We start from the raw sequence: 14,639 nt of genomic DNA on the forward strand, positions 1-14,639 counted from the left end.
TAGACGACTTTGAAGAAAAAGCCGGGGGCCTAATTATGGCAACTGACAGCAGCTCTCAGGAACAGGTAAAAACTTGCTCTGGAACACAGAGGACAAGAACCAAAGGAGAGAGGCCTCAAAAACCCAGCCAACATTTACTGTTTCCTAAGCACCTGACATCAGGCTAAGCGCTGGGGCTCCCCACAGAAGTAAGATCAACTCTGATCACAAAAAACTCACCATCGGGTGAAAAGAAACAATGCTTTTACATTAAATGGAGTAACAGAAGCTCATGGACTAGGAGTTAGTCCTGTCACAAAGAATAATTAACTGAGGTTGAGGGTGAGGAAAAGATTGGAAGCCAAGGAAAAGGACGCAGACGCAGAGACCTCGGTGGTGTGTCTCGCCACCCTCCATCCTGTCCTGTGTCCACCCCGCCCCTTCCCGCCTGCAGAACTGCAGCTGGGGTGGGGGGCAGGACTGGAAGCTGAGCCCAAGGCTATTTCAATCCAAAGGCTCCTGCTTGTATGTGGGTGGAGTTAACCCTTGGCCTGTTTGCTGTTTCCTGAACTCCTTTTACAGCACACTATTTTTTGTTTAACTTCTCCAGTATATTCCTTTAGTTACATTTTAAACTTACATTCAGCTTTAGTCATCTGTACCTACTTTTACTGCCTTTGTTTTTAACCTCATCTTCACTGTTTCCTTAATGTCTTCTGATATAGATATTATGTATCATCTTATTCACCTTTCTATGCCTTTATTATTTCAGCATATTTCCTCTAGTATTTATTTAGTTATATATTTTTCTTTCTTTTTTTTAAAAAGATTTTATCTATTTGACAGACAGCACACACAGGGGGAGCAGGAGAAAGAGAAGCAGGCTTCCTGCTGAGCAGAGAGCCCTATAAGGACTCGATCCCAGTACTCTGAGATCCTGACCTAAGCTGAAGGCAGGTCAACCGACTGAGCCCAACCGATTGAGCCACTGAAGCGACCCTATTTAGTTATATATTTTTCTTTTAAAGATTTTTTTTATTCACTTGACAGAGAGAGAGATCACAAGTAGGCAGAGAGAGAGGGAAAGCAGGCTCCCCGCTGAGCAGGGAGCCCGATGTGGGGCTCGATCCCAGGACCCTGAGATCATGACCTAAGCCGAAGGCAGAGGCTTAATCCACTGAGCCACCCAGGTGCTCCAGTTATATATTTTTCTTATCTACTCTGTTTCAACTATTTCATCCTAGATATAATACCTTCAACTGAGAGGAGGAATTGTAATATTTTTAACAACTACTATCATTGTACCAGTACATACTAGGTCTGTATCAATTCTGTGATTAGGAAACAGCCCAGTAAATGGGGAGAGAGGAGAGGCTATTCCAGACCCCTTAAAAAGTGAGACAGAGGGGTGCCTGGGTGGCTCAGTGGGTCAAGCCTCTGCCTTCAGCTCAGGGCACAATCCCAGGGTCCTGGGATCGAGTCCCACATCCGTCTCTCTGCTTAGCAGGGAGCCTGCTTCCCCCAACCCTTCTCTCTCTGTCTGTCTCTCTGCATACTTGTGATCTCTCTCTCTGTCAAATAAACAAATAAAATCTTAAAAAAAAAAAAAAGTGAGACAGATACATCTTTACTTCAGTTAAGTTTCTTCAAGTCCTTTCTAAAGTCTAAGGAAGTAAAACTCTGACCCTAACCGAAGCCATACTTAACTGTGCCAACTTAAAAAAAATAAACATCCAAGTCACTTGAGGAGACGGTCTAAAATGATCTTTCTTATGAAGTGTTAGGCTCACTTTAAAAACAACCAAGAGAGGGGCACCTGGGTGGCTCAGTCAGTTAAGCATCTGCCGTTGGCTCAGGTCCTGATCTCAGGACGGGACTGAGGCCCACGTTGGACTCCCTGCTCAGCAGGGAGCCTGCTTCTCCCTCTCCCTCTGCTATTCCCCCTGCTTGTGCGTGCTCGCTCTCTGACAAATAAATAAATAAAATCTTTAAAAGTAAATAAATAATTTTTTAAGAAATATCACGCAACCACAAGGAAGTACAAGGTCACTTTGTAGCACTGACTTCCAAAAACCTCTGTATCTGCATCGTGCAATCGCTTGGCGGTGGTTATCTGGCGGAGCACACACTGTGGACAAAGGGAGCACAAGAAAAAGTGCGCAGTTCCAGCTCCCGTGAACTGTCCCGTCGCCATAAATCACAGGCTAAAGCTTTGGAATTAGGCACAGTAAAAGACCTAGATCCAAATTCCTAGAGTGTTTCCCAGTACGCAGTGATCCAGGCATGAATGCTAGTTAGACATGATTCATCTACCTCCAGGTTAAAACTCCAAAACTTTTTGTAAGTAACGAAAGCCACCGTGTATTCAACCACGTGTCGATTCTGCTGCCATTTTTTATCATCTCAAAAACAAAGCTAAAAAAGCAGCTATCATTCAGACTGAGAGGGGAGGTTAACTGGCCGAGAGAGATGAAGTAACTTGTTCAAGGACACGCAGCCGGTCACCGCGCCAGCTCAGCTCCATCTGGATGAAAGCCCACTCTGCTCCTTTCATGGTACCCCACCGCCCCTTTGCTATCGCTGCTGGGGGTCTTCCCAATAGCTCCGCCACAGGAATTCTTGAAGAGATGGAAAAGGCGCGAACAGAACACCCAATAAGGCTTCTATGTCCTCTGATGATTACAGCCTGGGAAGTGCTCCCAAGGCTCTCTGAAGACAGGGACGCTGCTTGATTTCATGACACTATGAAAGCCCCAATGCTTCCAAATCCCACTTGTATAAGCAAGAAAAACTCCTGAACTCCTTCACATATTTACAGCAAGTTATCATGTGGGTCAGACCAGAAATCCCAGAGCAGACGGATTATCATTTGGAGCTCAGGTTCCTCCCAGACATTGCCTTACCCACCATCCTTTTCATCACATTTGAATTCCAAACGATTCTCCCATCTCCTTAGGTCTGTTCTGTCTACAGGCAGAAGTGCCAGAAGAAAACCTCATCTCCGTGTTCTCCCAGGATCTCCTCTAAACTCCCTACTAATGGTCCACTCTCTAGGAAGACTTCAATGGCTCTTTGCCCATCTCATTCCGTCCTCACAAGAGACTGACCTGCCATGCTAGTCCTCTAGCCAATACAGGTCGTATCAGACAAAACTGAGCTGTTCTGGAGAAACAAAACCTGGCCACTGAGATCAGTTCTGCAAAAACAAAACTGGAAAGATCCCTTATTAAGGAAATCCAGTTAATAACAGCACCCCCTTTTCTTTACTAGCCGTATATAGATAGCAGCCTTCAAAAGTCAGCCAAGAGGGGTGCCTGGGTGGCTCAGTCCATGAAGCATCTGCTTTCGGCTCAGGTCATGATCCCAGGGTCCTGGGATCGAGCCCTGCATCAGGCTCCCTGCTCATCGGGGAGCCTGCTTCTCCCTCTGCCTACTGCTCCCCACCCCTGCCCTGGCTTGTGCTCTCTCTGACAAATAAATAAAATCTTAAAAAAAAAAAAAAAAAGATAAATAAATAAAACTCAAACAAGATGCATTTGGAATTTTATACTAAATGCTACATTCTGCTTTGTCCCTGCTAGTGAGCTGTGCTGAGTACCTCAAGAGAGGTATACCAGTGTACCATTTAAAAGTTTATTTTCCATCCCATGGAGTCATTAATGCTTTGTAATGAAAGGGAATGGCATCCCAATGCATGCCTCTTAATTGTTTTTGTAAAAGTCACGTGAAACGGCTATTCACTTCATCAGCTTATGTAACAGAGTGTTATAAAAATAATTATCAACTGCTCATTAAAATGAAACACGGGGCCTCAAACAGTAATGCTTTATATTGAAATTAAAGTGTTTTCCTATTGAAATATAGCTCTTAATTAAAATGAAATCACTGGGAAAAAAGGATATGCACTTTACCGGCAAAATTAAACTTGACAGATGCCCTCCCTCTTTAAAAAAAAAAAATACTTTAGGGGCGCCTGGGTGGCTCAGTGGGTTAAAGCATCTGCCTTCAGCTCAGGTCATGATCCCAGGGTCCTTGGGATCGAGTCCCACCTTGGGCTCTCTGCTCAGCAGGGGGCCTGCTCCCCGCCCCCCGCCTGCCTCCTCTACCTACTTGTGATCTCTGTCTGTCAAATAAATAAATAAAATCTTTAAAAAATAAATAAGTAAATTAAAAAAAATAATACTTTATAAATAAAGATTTGAAAACCTCAAACACTGCAGCGAGATGGAGTACAAGGAACAAATGCTTGACTTTAAAGCAAGGGCTGGGGCGCCTGGGTGGCTCAGTGGGTTAAAGCCTCTGCCTTCAGCTCAGGTCATGATCCCAGGGTCCTGACACTGAGCCCCGCATTGGCTCTCTGCTCAGCGGGAGCCTGCTTCCTCCTCTCTCTGCCTGCCTCTCTGCCTACTTGTAATCTCTGTCTGTCAAATAAATAAATAAATAAATCTTTAAGGGGAGGAAAAAAAAAAAAAAGCAAGGGCTACAACTTAGGAACTAAAAGTCCTCAAATAATTCGCTTAAGCCTCTCTGAAGTTTTAAAACTTTGTATAACAACCTATCTCACAAGGTTTGCAGGAGGACTTAAGAGAACATTTTCTCATTCAACCAGTCATTTATTGAGCAACTATTATGTGCCATATCCTGGAACACATCAGTAGGTAGAGTTTATTTTCAACTTCCTTTATACTTGTGGTATACACTAAATAGGTAGACAAAATTAAGCTACTGGTAAAACAAAACAAGAAAACAGTGCCCAGAATACAGAAGGTGCTCAAAAGTTTCTTCCATCCTTAACAGTGATATACTCAATTCCGTTCAATCATCTCTGTTCCTGGTGAATTATAAAATCAATCTTATAACGTATTTACACTCACTTATTCTTGCCTCCAAACAGAATGAACAACAACAAAATAAAGGTTGATTCCATCAGAATAAAAATAACCCAGTCTTGGAGATGGAAGGGCTTTGCATGTGTCACAACAGAAGCCTGGGGAAACACACTGCCTGATTCTTAGGATCTGACTCATGACCGTGCCTAACAGTCACTGTTCTTCAGTGGTTGGACAACATTGTGGTATATTCTGAATCAGTGAAGGGCATCTTCTCCCCACCAACTTTTATGTCTGAAGATAGATATCATTTATGCCAATTCTACCAATATTTATCAGTGAAATCAGTCTTTGATCCCATGATTAGGACTCTACACCAAAAATACATGGCTACTTAAGCATATTATGAATAAGATTACATACCATGAACAACTTGATTCCTTTTTTTTTTCATCAAAGAAGCTGGGACAGAAATGATTTACTTCTTTAACAAAGTCGCAACTTTACAGAACTATATACAGCAGAGTTCCTTTACTATAAATTACAACTGTTAGGTAATCATCTAATCAAAAAGTTCTATTAAAGCTGGAATCAGGGGAAACAAAGAGCAATAGGTCCACTAAAAGTTTTATTTTAACTTAAAATATAAAATCCATAATTTGTTCCCTAGCATTTGATATAGTGCCAAGTCCTTAAGATGAATTTGCTGATCACAGCATTGTCTGCCTTGCCTAAAGTCCAACCCATATACATTGCCTATGATTTCCAATTTCAATTTCTTCAAAGTGGAAAGGGAAGTTGAAAGTATCTGAGGAAAAAACGCTTCCGATCTTATACACTTCTCTGACCAACCTGTAATTCAAACGCAATTTATTTTTTTCAGGAATTGATGTTCATGGAGTCTCACCCAACCAGTCAACCTTGTTTATACCAAAACAACCCCTTCTTTTCAGTCTCATACTTCACTTAATTACGTAATACCTAATTAAGTTACAGGACCACAATTACAAGCATAATTGGCATAAACAGGTTTAGCTTAAAACACAGCCAACTCTTGGTAAGCCCACACAACCTGTTGGGTGCAAAAATGGTGGGAAAGGCTTTGGACAGTGTGCAGTGTACCACAGGCATCTGTTTATAGATGTTTTACAGAGAAACAAAGGATTTCCGGCAAATCCAGTGAGCTGTTTGAGAATTTCTACAAAATTCTTAAAATATTAGGTTAACTTAATAATTAGGAGAAAAAATGAAAGAGTTGATCAAAAGCAAAGAAAAACGTTCAAAATGTCAATCCTGGAAATACCTCAAAATTCTACACATCTTTTTGTTAAGGAAACCCTACACATCTATGAACACTTCTGGAGTTACAAGTACCAAGTAAATTTCTGTATACCGCAGACTAGCTTATTCTCAATTGATTCTCTCACAAAGTATAGTGTTATCTATCCATATTACAACCTTGTCTAACATTCCTTAGAAATCACACCTTTCACTTTGAATTAGCAAGTAAACAAGTTGGCAACTGATCCAAGTACAAAGCTATGAGATATCACACTAGTTTCTCTGTAAAAGCTAGTTTGTTCTTGGCATTAGTGATATGAAAACTTTTCATAGTCTTGATTTCTCCTTTCACTGCACGAACAAAACGGTAACACCCCTTAGAAGAACTATGTACCCAGTCATATTTGCAGAACAGTCATATTTGCATGACTTCTGGCTAAACTACTGCATTATCTCTATCCCAGAACCACCAGTAAACAGGAAATAAAATTCACTCAAGCTGAGTTCCAAGCAACCTATTTGCACATTGCTGTGAATCGTGTGTGTCTTATTCTTTTATTTTTATTTTTTTATTAACATATAATGTATCATTAGCCCCAGGGGCACAGGTTTGCAAATTGCCAGCATGTGTGTCTTATTCTTATGTACGATATAAATTTATTATCAAATCTTGAGATGCAAGAAAAGGAACTGATCAGTAAATTTAAATTTAAGAACCAAACATTTTAAGACCAAGTCCCTGTGCAGAAATTGCCAAAGAAGTCCTGTCAATTAATTTTAAGTCACTCCATGAAGCTGAATTTTATTCTTGAAGAGAAAAACCAAGCAAGAGTTCTGCAAAGAACTTGCAGCCCCTGAATTTTCAGACAACAGATTCTTCAGTACTCCATGATTCTGCTTTGCTTTGACCATGATTAGTAAAAAGATACTACAGAGGGGCGCCTGGGTGGCTCAGTGGGTTAAGCCTCTGCCTTCAGCTCAGGTCATGATCTCAGGGTCCTGGGATAGAGCCCTGCATCAGGCTCTCTGCTCGGTGGGGAGCCTGCTTCCCCCCTCTCTCTATCTGCCTCTCTGCCTACTTGTGATCTCTGTCAAATAAATAAATAAAATCTTTAAAAAAAAAAAAGATACTACAGAAAATTCTTAATCATTAACTTGAGTGTTTATTTGCAAATTCACATAAATTACAAATCTGTTACACCTTTTTTTTTTTTTTTTTTTGAGAGTGAAAGCATCACGCACAAGTGGTGGGGAGGGGCCGAGGGAGAGGGAAAGAGAATCTCAAGCAGGCTCCATGCTCAGCACAGTGCCTGATGTAGGGCCTGATCTCTGGTCACTGAGATCATGACCTGAGCCGACATCAAGACTCAAGACGTTTAACCAACTGAGCTGCCTAGGCGCCTCTAATGATCACACTTCATAACATGCGTGCTTTGTTCAAAAATGTGTAAGACAGTCTTTAAACTAAAAAAAGAGTCATATGAAACTAATGGGCATGGCACATTCCATTTCAGCATCAAGTCTAACCATACTGTTCACGGCACAGTAAAGAAAATCAAATGGTTCAAGAGGGAAACTTAAAGGAAAGGTAAATTTTTAATAAATAAGTACACATATAAATATATTAATATGTTTCACATATGCGTACACTGCTGAACACAGAACTAGGGGCTGAACAACTCATAGATTTTAATTTAAATTAAGACACACTAACCCATCAGTGGCCTTACCTCCACTTCATCCACCCAATTAAGTGAAGAGCATGGAAAATGACTTCTTACCAGTACACTGTAAATGCCAACATATATTTCTTCTTAAACCTTAAAAGCTCCTCCTCCTTTCTTTTAAAAATGGATATTTTTAAAACAAAATATATGGATTCTCAGAAATATCACCCTATGTTTTAAACTGACAAGAAATAGTGTTAGGGAGAATACAAAAAAAGAAATAGGGAAACGCCCTGCCCTGGGGAGCTTACATGGAAAAATTTTTGAAAGGTTACTTGGCATTGTCTGTAAAAACTTAAAATACAGATAGAGGGGTGCCTGGGTGGCTCAGTGGGTTAAGACTCTGCCTTCAGCTCAGATCATGATCACAGGGTCATGGGATCGAGCCCCGCACTGCGCTCTCTGTTTGAGGGATAAGCCTGCTTCCTCCTCTCTCTCTACCTGCCTCTCTGCCTACTTGAGATCTCTCTCTCTCTGTCAAATAAATAAATAAATAAAATCTTTTAAAAATGCAGATAGAAATTTCTACTGAGAAGTAATCACACAAAAATATAAAGTGATATACCAAGGGATATTTACTACATAACAATTTTTTAATAACTAAAAATTAAAATCATCCTAAATGTTCATCAATAAGACACTGAATGAATATATTATTATAACCACACAATGGAGAGCATTTTAAGAGAGACATATTTATGCTGTATTAACTGAAAAAGCAAGTATAAGAATAGTTGGGAGAGTAAATCTCATTATTTAATTCTATAAGTAAAAATGTGTATGCACATATTAAAATATGCACAGAAAACAACTATAAAAATATGTATCACACTTGCAGAGGGTTTATAGGAACTCTCCTCTTTCTACTAAATATTACATTAATTTATATGAGCCCACATTTATTCCCTAAGATTACAAAGCTCATACTTAACACAGAACATTTTAACATTTTAAAGTGTTTAAGTCAAAAATGTAAAAACTTAAAGCATTTTTCCATCTTCTTCCTAAACAATTTTCCTATCTTTTAATATTTTCTAGTTACTATACGCAAAACTGATTTTTCTCTTAACACATAATAACTGTCATCCTCTCAGACTTTAAAAGGTGTTATATTCAATTTTGCAAGACTATAGGAAACAAAGGCATAATGACACAAAATAATAATTATATTCAAAGATGTGACTTTTTTTATATTTTACCCTAAATATTTATCTTCAGAACAAAAGAATGGGATATATATATATACACATATATATATATATAATAAGAATGGGATATATTTTTAAACAAAATTTAAGTGGATTCTATAATGATAGATAAAACTCATATCTCAATTTTCATTTACATATCTCATAGGTTGTACCAGTAACATTTTTTCAGTAAGTATAACACTCGTTCATCAAAATATTTTCCAAAGATCACCAAACTTTTTCTTTTACTAATGGCTTTAATCTTGATTTATGGCATCAATATTTCTCCATCTAAACTCAAAACAACGATTTTGATACTAAAAAAAGTTTAGATCAAATATACCTCTACTATATTAAACATTTTTACTATTTATACTTGATTTTCAAAATAAAGATGTATGCTCACCAGACTTCATACTTGTAAAAATAATTTTACTTTCCTAAAATATTTTAAAGAATTGAAAAGAATGCATCTTTACCCAGTTGCTGATGTGGGTGTCTGTCATAATTACTGTGACAGAAATGGATTCCATCTTTCTCATCTATGATCTTCTCTGATGAAAGCCAACTAAGACGTCTCATCTTAAGTAATCTTGGAGAGCTTTCTGGAAAATTATCTCTAGTATCCAAAACCACATCTCCCGGAAGAATGGGAGGAATGACTCTCTTTAAAAAATCCATTTTAAGGTTCTTCTGCATTACTAGACCCACAAGCACATGGAAAGATGTTTGCACCAACTTCCTGATGAGAAGGTCAGTTACACTATTTGTGTCAAAGAGCAAAGAAACGTCACGTGAACTTAGGTGGTGCCAAACGCCAGCAGGTCAACTGCCAGCTGTTCCAAAGCTGATTTTTAAGACATTTGCTGTTCACACTGATAACAAACCAAACAGCTCTAGCCCATAAAACCGCACTTCGTTCATACACAGCTATACACGTACGTGTACAATGGGTGTTAACAGCAATATGGAGACTATAAAATGCCTAGCATCCACTTGGTTTAACATTTAGACTTTGAAAATCTAAGCTGGGATAATGTTAAAACAAATTTACTTTACTTTGGGGCGTGTCTTACTTTTAAAGAAACTTACAACTGAAGTGCAAAACAGTAACTTGTATTCAAAAGATAATTCTTAGCATTCTGAAAACTCACTGAGACCTCAGAAACATCAAGTTTTATGGGAGATTAAAAGCAGTAATTTAAAACGTCATACTGTATTGCGAACCTTCCAAGGTACTTTTAAACACAAAAAGAACTCACTGCAGTCAATGGTGATTATTGATAGTAGCAATGAAAACTTTGGCGTGAATTATCAAAAAGGATTGATAATTTAAAAATACATGGGTCTAAAGAATGCAAAATTGAAGAATTTAAAGTATAAATATTTAGTTCTATAAACCCAGTAATCAACCTTACATAATTTAATTCCAAATAACTGAGCATTCTACTAAATATTTTGAAATAACAAAAGCAGCTGATCCTACTGCCTTACTGTAGTCCAGAAGCCGGACAAAATATGTCAGTGAAGTGTGCCTACATGAGACTTGAGAACTGAAATTAGTATCTCCTTCTCTCCTTTTCTTTGCCTGCCCTCTGGTGAGGCTACAAAGTGAGCAAGAAGTAAATAAACAGAAGGATCACGTAAGGTATAAACTCCCTAAGTAATCAAATTTATAACTTCGAAGGATATACATTTTAGTAATAATTAAAAAAAATCTGATTCACTCAGTGAATGAGCACAATCTCATTCTAATACTCAACACGAAGAAAATAACTTAAATTATTTTAAAAGATGAAGCACAGAAGTTTATATAGCTATCAGGAAAAATTGCAATATAAAGGGGCACCTGGCTGGCTCAGTCGGTTAAGCGTCTCTCTGCCTTGGGCTCAGGTCATGATCTCTGGGCCCTGGGCTAGAGCCCCTGATGGGGCCCCCTGCCCAGCAGAAAGCCTGCTTCTCCCTCCCCCTCTGCCACTTCTCCTGCTTGCATGCTCGCTCTCTCGTTCTATTGCAAATAAATAAAATCTTAAAAGAAAAATCTTTAAAAAATCTAAAAAGAGGGGCACCTGGGTAGCTCAGTGCGTTAAAGCCTCTGCCTTCCGCTCAGGTCATGGTCCCGGGGTCCTGGGATCGAGCCCCACATCGGGCTCTCTGCTCAGCAGGGAGCCTGCTTCCCCCTCTCTCTCTGCCTGCCTCTCTGCCTACTTGTGATCTCTGTCTGTCAAATAAATAAATAAAATGGTTTTTTTTAAAAAATAATTAATTAATTAATTAAAAATCTAAAAAGAAAAAAGAAAAAAAATCTTTAAAAAAAAAGAAAAATTCAGAACTTCTGGTTCTAAATTGCTGAGTGTTTAATCCTTATTATTCTACCACATTGTGAAGTCAACTATTTTTTCTTTCATTCATTTAAAAGATATTAATTGAAGGTCCTCTACATGTAAAGCAGCAATATATTACTAAGGTTCAGAGAAAATTAAGAGGATTTATTTATTTATTTATTTATTTTAAAGATTTTATTTATTTATTTGACAGACAGAGATCACAAGTAGGCAGAGAGGCAGGCAGAGAGAGAGAGGAAGGGAAGCAGGCTCCCTGCTTAGCAGAGAGCCCGATGTGGGGCTCGATCCCAGGACCCTGAGACCATGACCTGAGCCGAAGGCAGAGGCTTAACCCACTGAGCCACCCAGGCACCCCTTAAGAGGATTTATTAATGCGTATCCTGTCTCAGGGAATCCTACAGTAAAAATGAAGGATAAACAAGGAAATCCAATGAAAGACTTAAATTTCTTACCCTAAAGCAGGACCGTACTTACTAGAAAATAATGTTGACTTTCAAAAAATGCTCCTAAGAAATGGTTGTTGTCTTAACCCCTGAGCATGAAAGGATAAAAACTCCTATCTGAACAGCCTATTCCCCACACACAGGAAAAAAAAACAACTGGTTAGAACCGTAATCGGTACGTCTGAAGAGCTGAGAAGCTACTGCTGTGTCCGCCAGGGTCTTTCCCTCTACTTCTCAATAGATAGGATCACACATTCTTTCCAACTTCGGTTTGCGGTTCTCTTGGGGTCCCGTTACAGGTCTCCCTTATCTTATGGAGCCCAGAAACAGTGGTTTATAACACAGGCTGATAATGGAGGGCAAGTTCCCTTCTGTGTTCATGATATACAAGATAACTGCCTGTGTCTCTACGAACCGCACGTTCTCAACTGCACTTTCAACCGGCGAAGGAAAAGGCAAGGATTAGGTGTTAAGGAAGAAGTCACAAGGTTTTTCTCAGATTTCTCTCATTCCACAGATGTTTGCTGAGCGCCTTCTACAATGGCCTGTGCAACGTACAAGGGCACTGAAAATATGTCTCTGCTCCCAAGGAGCTTACTATTTATTTAGGAAGGGAAAGAAACTCTCACAACTACAGTTCTTCCTGTGGGCTTGGCCAAGGCTTTGTTAAGCCGGCATTGTGGTTTGATTTCCTCTGCCTAATCTGCTTCCTCACCTCCCCTGTTGGCAGGTGTGGATCCCTAACGAACATCCTGGAAGCCAGACTTTTTCAGCGACAGCTTTGGAAGGACCCACCCTGAGACATACAGCAAGGGGAAAGCGTAGCATTCCAGGGACATTCCAGTGACAAGACTGTGCCCATCACTAGCTAAATCTATGCGGAAAGGCCATGAAGTCTTGTTGCTTGTTGATATTTCTAAGCTCTCTGGTTGATGATCATAGCTTCCAACTGCTGGTACAGGAGTCAGGATTAAAAAATTATACTAGAAGTCAGTCACTCACATCCAGCACTTAAAAATCTTTTTAGACCGCACAGTCATTATTTAGTCTTTAGAATATTTATTATCGTCTTACCGGAGAACTCAAGACAGTAATTTCTCGGTGGTAACTTGAATCATCTAATCCTGACTGTGGTGGGACTCTTGAGCAGTAGTTCTGAGAGTTAAGCATTTAGGTGTTAATCATCCAAGATTCAAATAAATGGCTTCAGCTCTAAAGGGAAACAAAATATAAGATTTACACATAAGATACATTTCTAAGTACCTTTGTGGTGCTTATACACGTCTTTACTTCTGAACAGATGATAAGGCAGAGTCACTTAGTACTGTCAGTTATCTTTAATACTGTTGCACTGTATTTTTTCTAAATCTGTTATTATGAAAAAACTCAAACCAATGCAAAATTATTGAGAATAGTATTATGACCCCCACCCTTATGAACGCCTAGCAAACCATATTTCACTGATATCTCCACCCACCCCTTAACTCCTTAGCCCACCACTCTGGATTATCCTGAAGCAAATTCCTGACATCGTACCACTTCATCTGTAGATAATTCTACATGCCATCTCTTTAAGGTAGAAATTTACTTTTTAAACATAAGCCAATTATGAAAATATCTACAATTAATAATAATAATTTATAACATCAAATACCATTCAGTGCTCAAATTTCCCCAATTGTATCAGAGTATTTTTTTTAAGTTTGTTCTAATCCAGATCTAAACAAAATCCATATAGGCAACTGTTACCGTGTCTCTTAAATCCGTTTTAATCTACAGTTTCCCCCCTTCCTTTCTTTTCTTCACAGGACAAGTAATGCTTTTACTAGACAATGCTTGAACTAACATGTCAATACCTTCATTATACAATAGTACATTTAATACATTTTTATTTTACTCATGAAAATAAACAGATTTGCAAAGTAGTTGATATACCCATGAGGCCTAGTATTTACTTCATTTACAGAAAAGTTATGGGATACATATTTTTTGAAGTCCTATTATATTAACTGATGGAGTTATGGGTTATAAATTATAATACCACATCTAAAACAACTGGATGGGGGCGCCTGGGTGGCTCAGTGGGTTAAAGCCTCTGCCTTGGGCTCAGGTCATGATCTCAGGGTCCTGGGATCGAGCCCCGCATCGGGCTCTCTACTCAGCAGGGAGCCTGCTTCCTCCTCTCTCTCTGCCTGCCTTTCTGCCTACTTGTGATCTCTCTCTGTCAAATAAATAAATAAAATCTTTAAAAAATAAATAAATAAATAAATAATAAAACAACTGGATGGTTACTAAGAATAAAACCAATGAATACAGAGAGTTTTCCTTTTACTATACATAAGAACTCAGGTAATTGTACATATTCCATGTTTTTAATACCATTGAAAGTCTTGGCATTTTTCAATAGCTAAATAGGCCACATTTTAAAACTGGCATTGAATATTCAAATAAACTTCATTTGAAATCATAACCGGTTTTTTACTACTTTTTTTCTGTTTAATGAATTTAATCTCCAACCCAAGAGAAAGGACTAACTACTCTCTGAAATATTAATTTTGAACTTAACCTTAATTTAAAATTCCCTTAGCCAAGTTAGAAAAATATGATATTCTATTTGCTAACAGGCATAACTGATTAAATCATGATTACAACCAAATCTTCAAAGCCAAAGAACTTAGAAATATGAATATTTTGACTGCCCCACCAAGTATTTCTGAATCTGTAAATAAAGCGATATCCACAATTCTACCATAATTCTTGATACTGTTTTATCTTCTTAGGACATGGAATCATTTCTCCCTCAAAGCAAATAAAAGCTTCTATGACAAACAGCCCATCTTTCCTG

General features: G+C 38.7%; 1 protein-coding gene across 6 annotated transcripts in view; it reads right to left on the minus strand.

The window, feature by feature from the left end:
• Nucleotides 1-14,639, minus strand: part of FRYL (FRY like transcription coactivator) — a 263,771-nt gene that overhangs the window by 183,546 nt on the left and 65,586 nt on the right. For 5 of the 6 annotated variants that reach the window (XM_047719249.1, XM_047719247.1, XM_047719246.1 and 2 more), the window contains exon 3: nt 12,869-13,006. The exons of the other annotated variant lie outside the window; for it this stretch is intronic. The gene's annotated coding sequence lies outside the window, so the exon portion shown is untranslated. The remainder of the gene's footprint in view (nt 1-12,868; nt 13,007-14,639) is intronic. 6 annotated transcript variants of the gene reach the window in all.

This window comes from Lutra lutra, chromosome 2, assembly GCF_902655055.1.
Source record: "Lutra lutra chromosome 2, mLutLut1.2, whole genome shotgun sequence".
Taxonomy (NCBI): domain Eukaryota; kingdom Metazoa; phylum Chordata; class Mammalia; order Carnivora; family Mustelidae; genus Lutra; species Lutra lutra.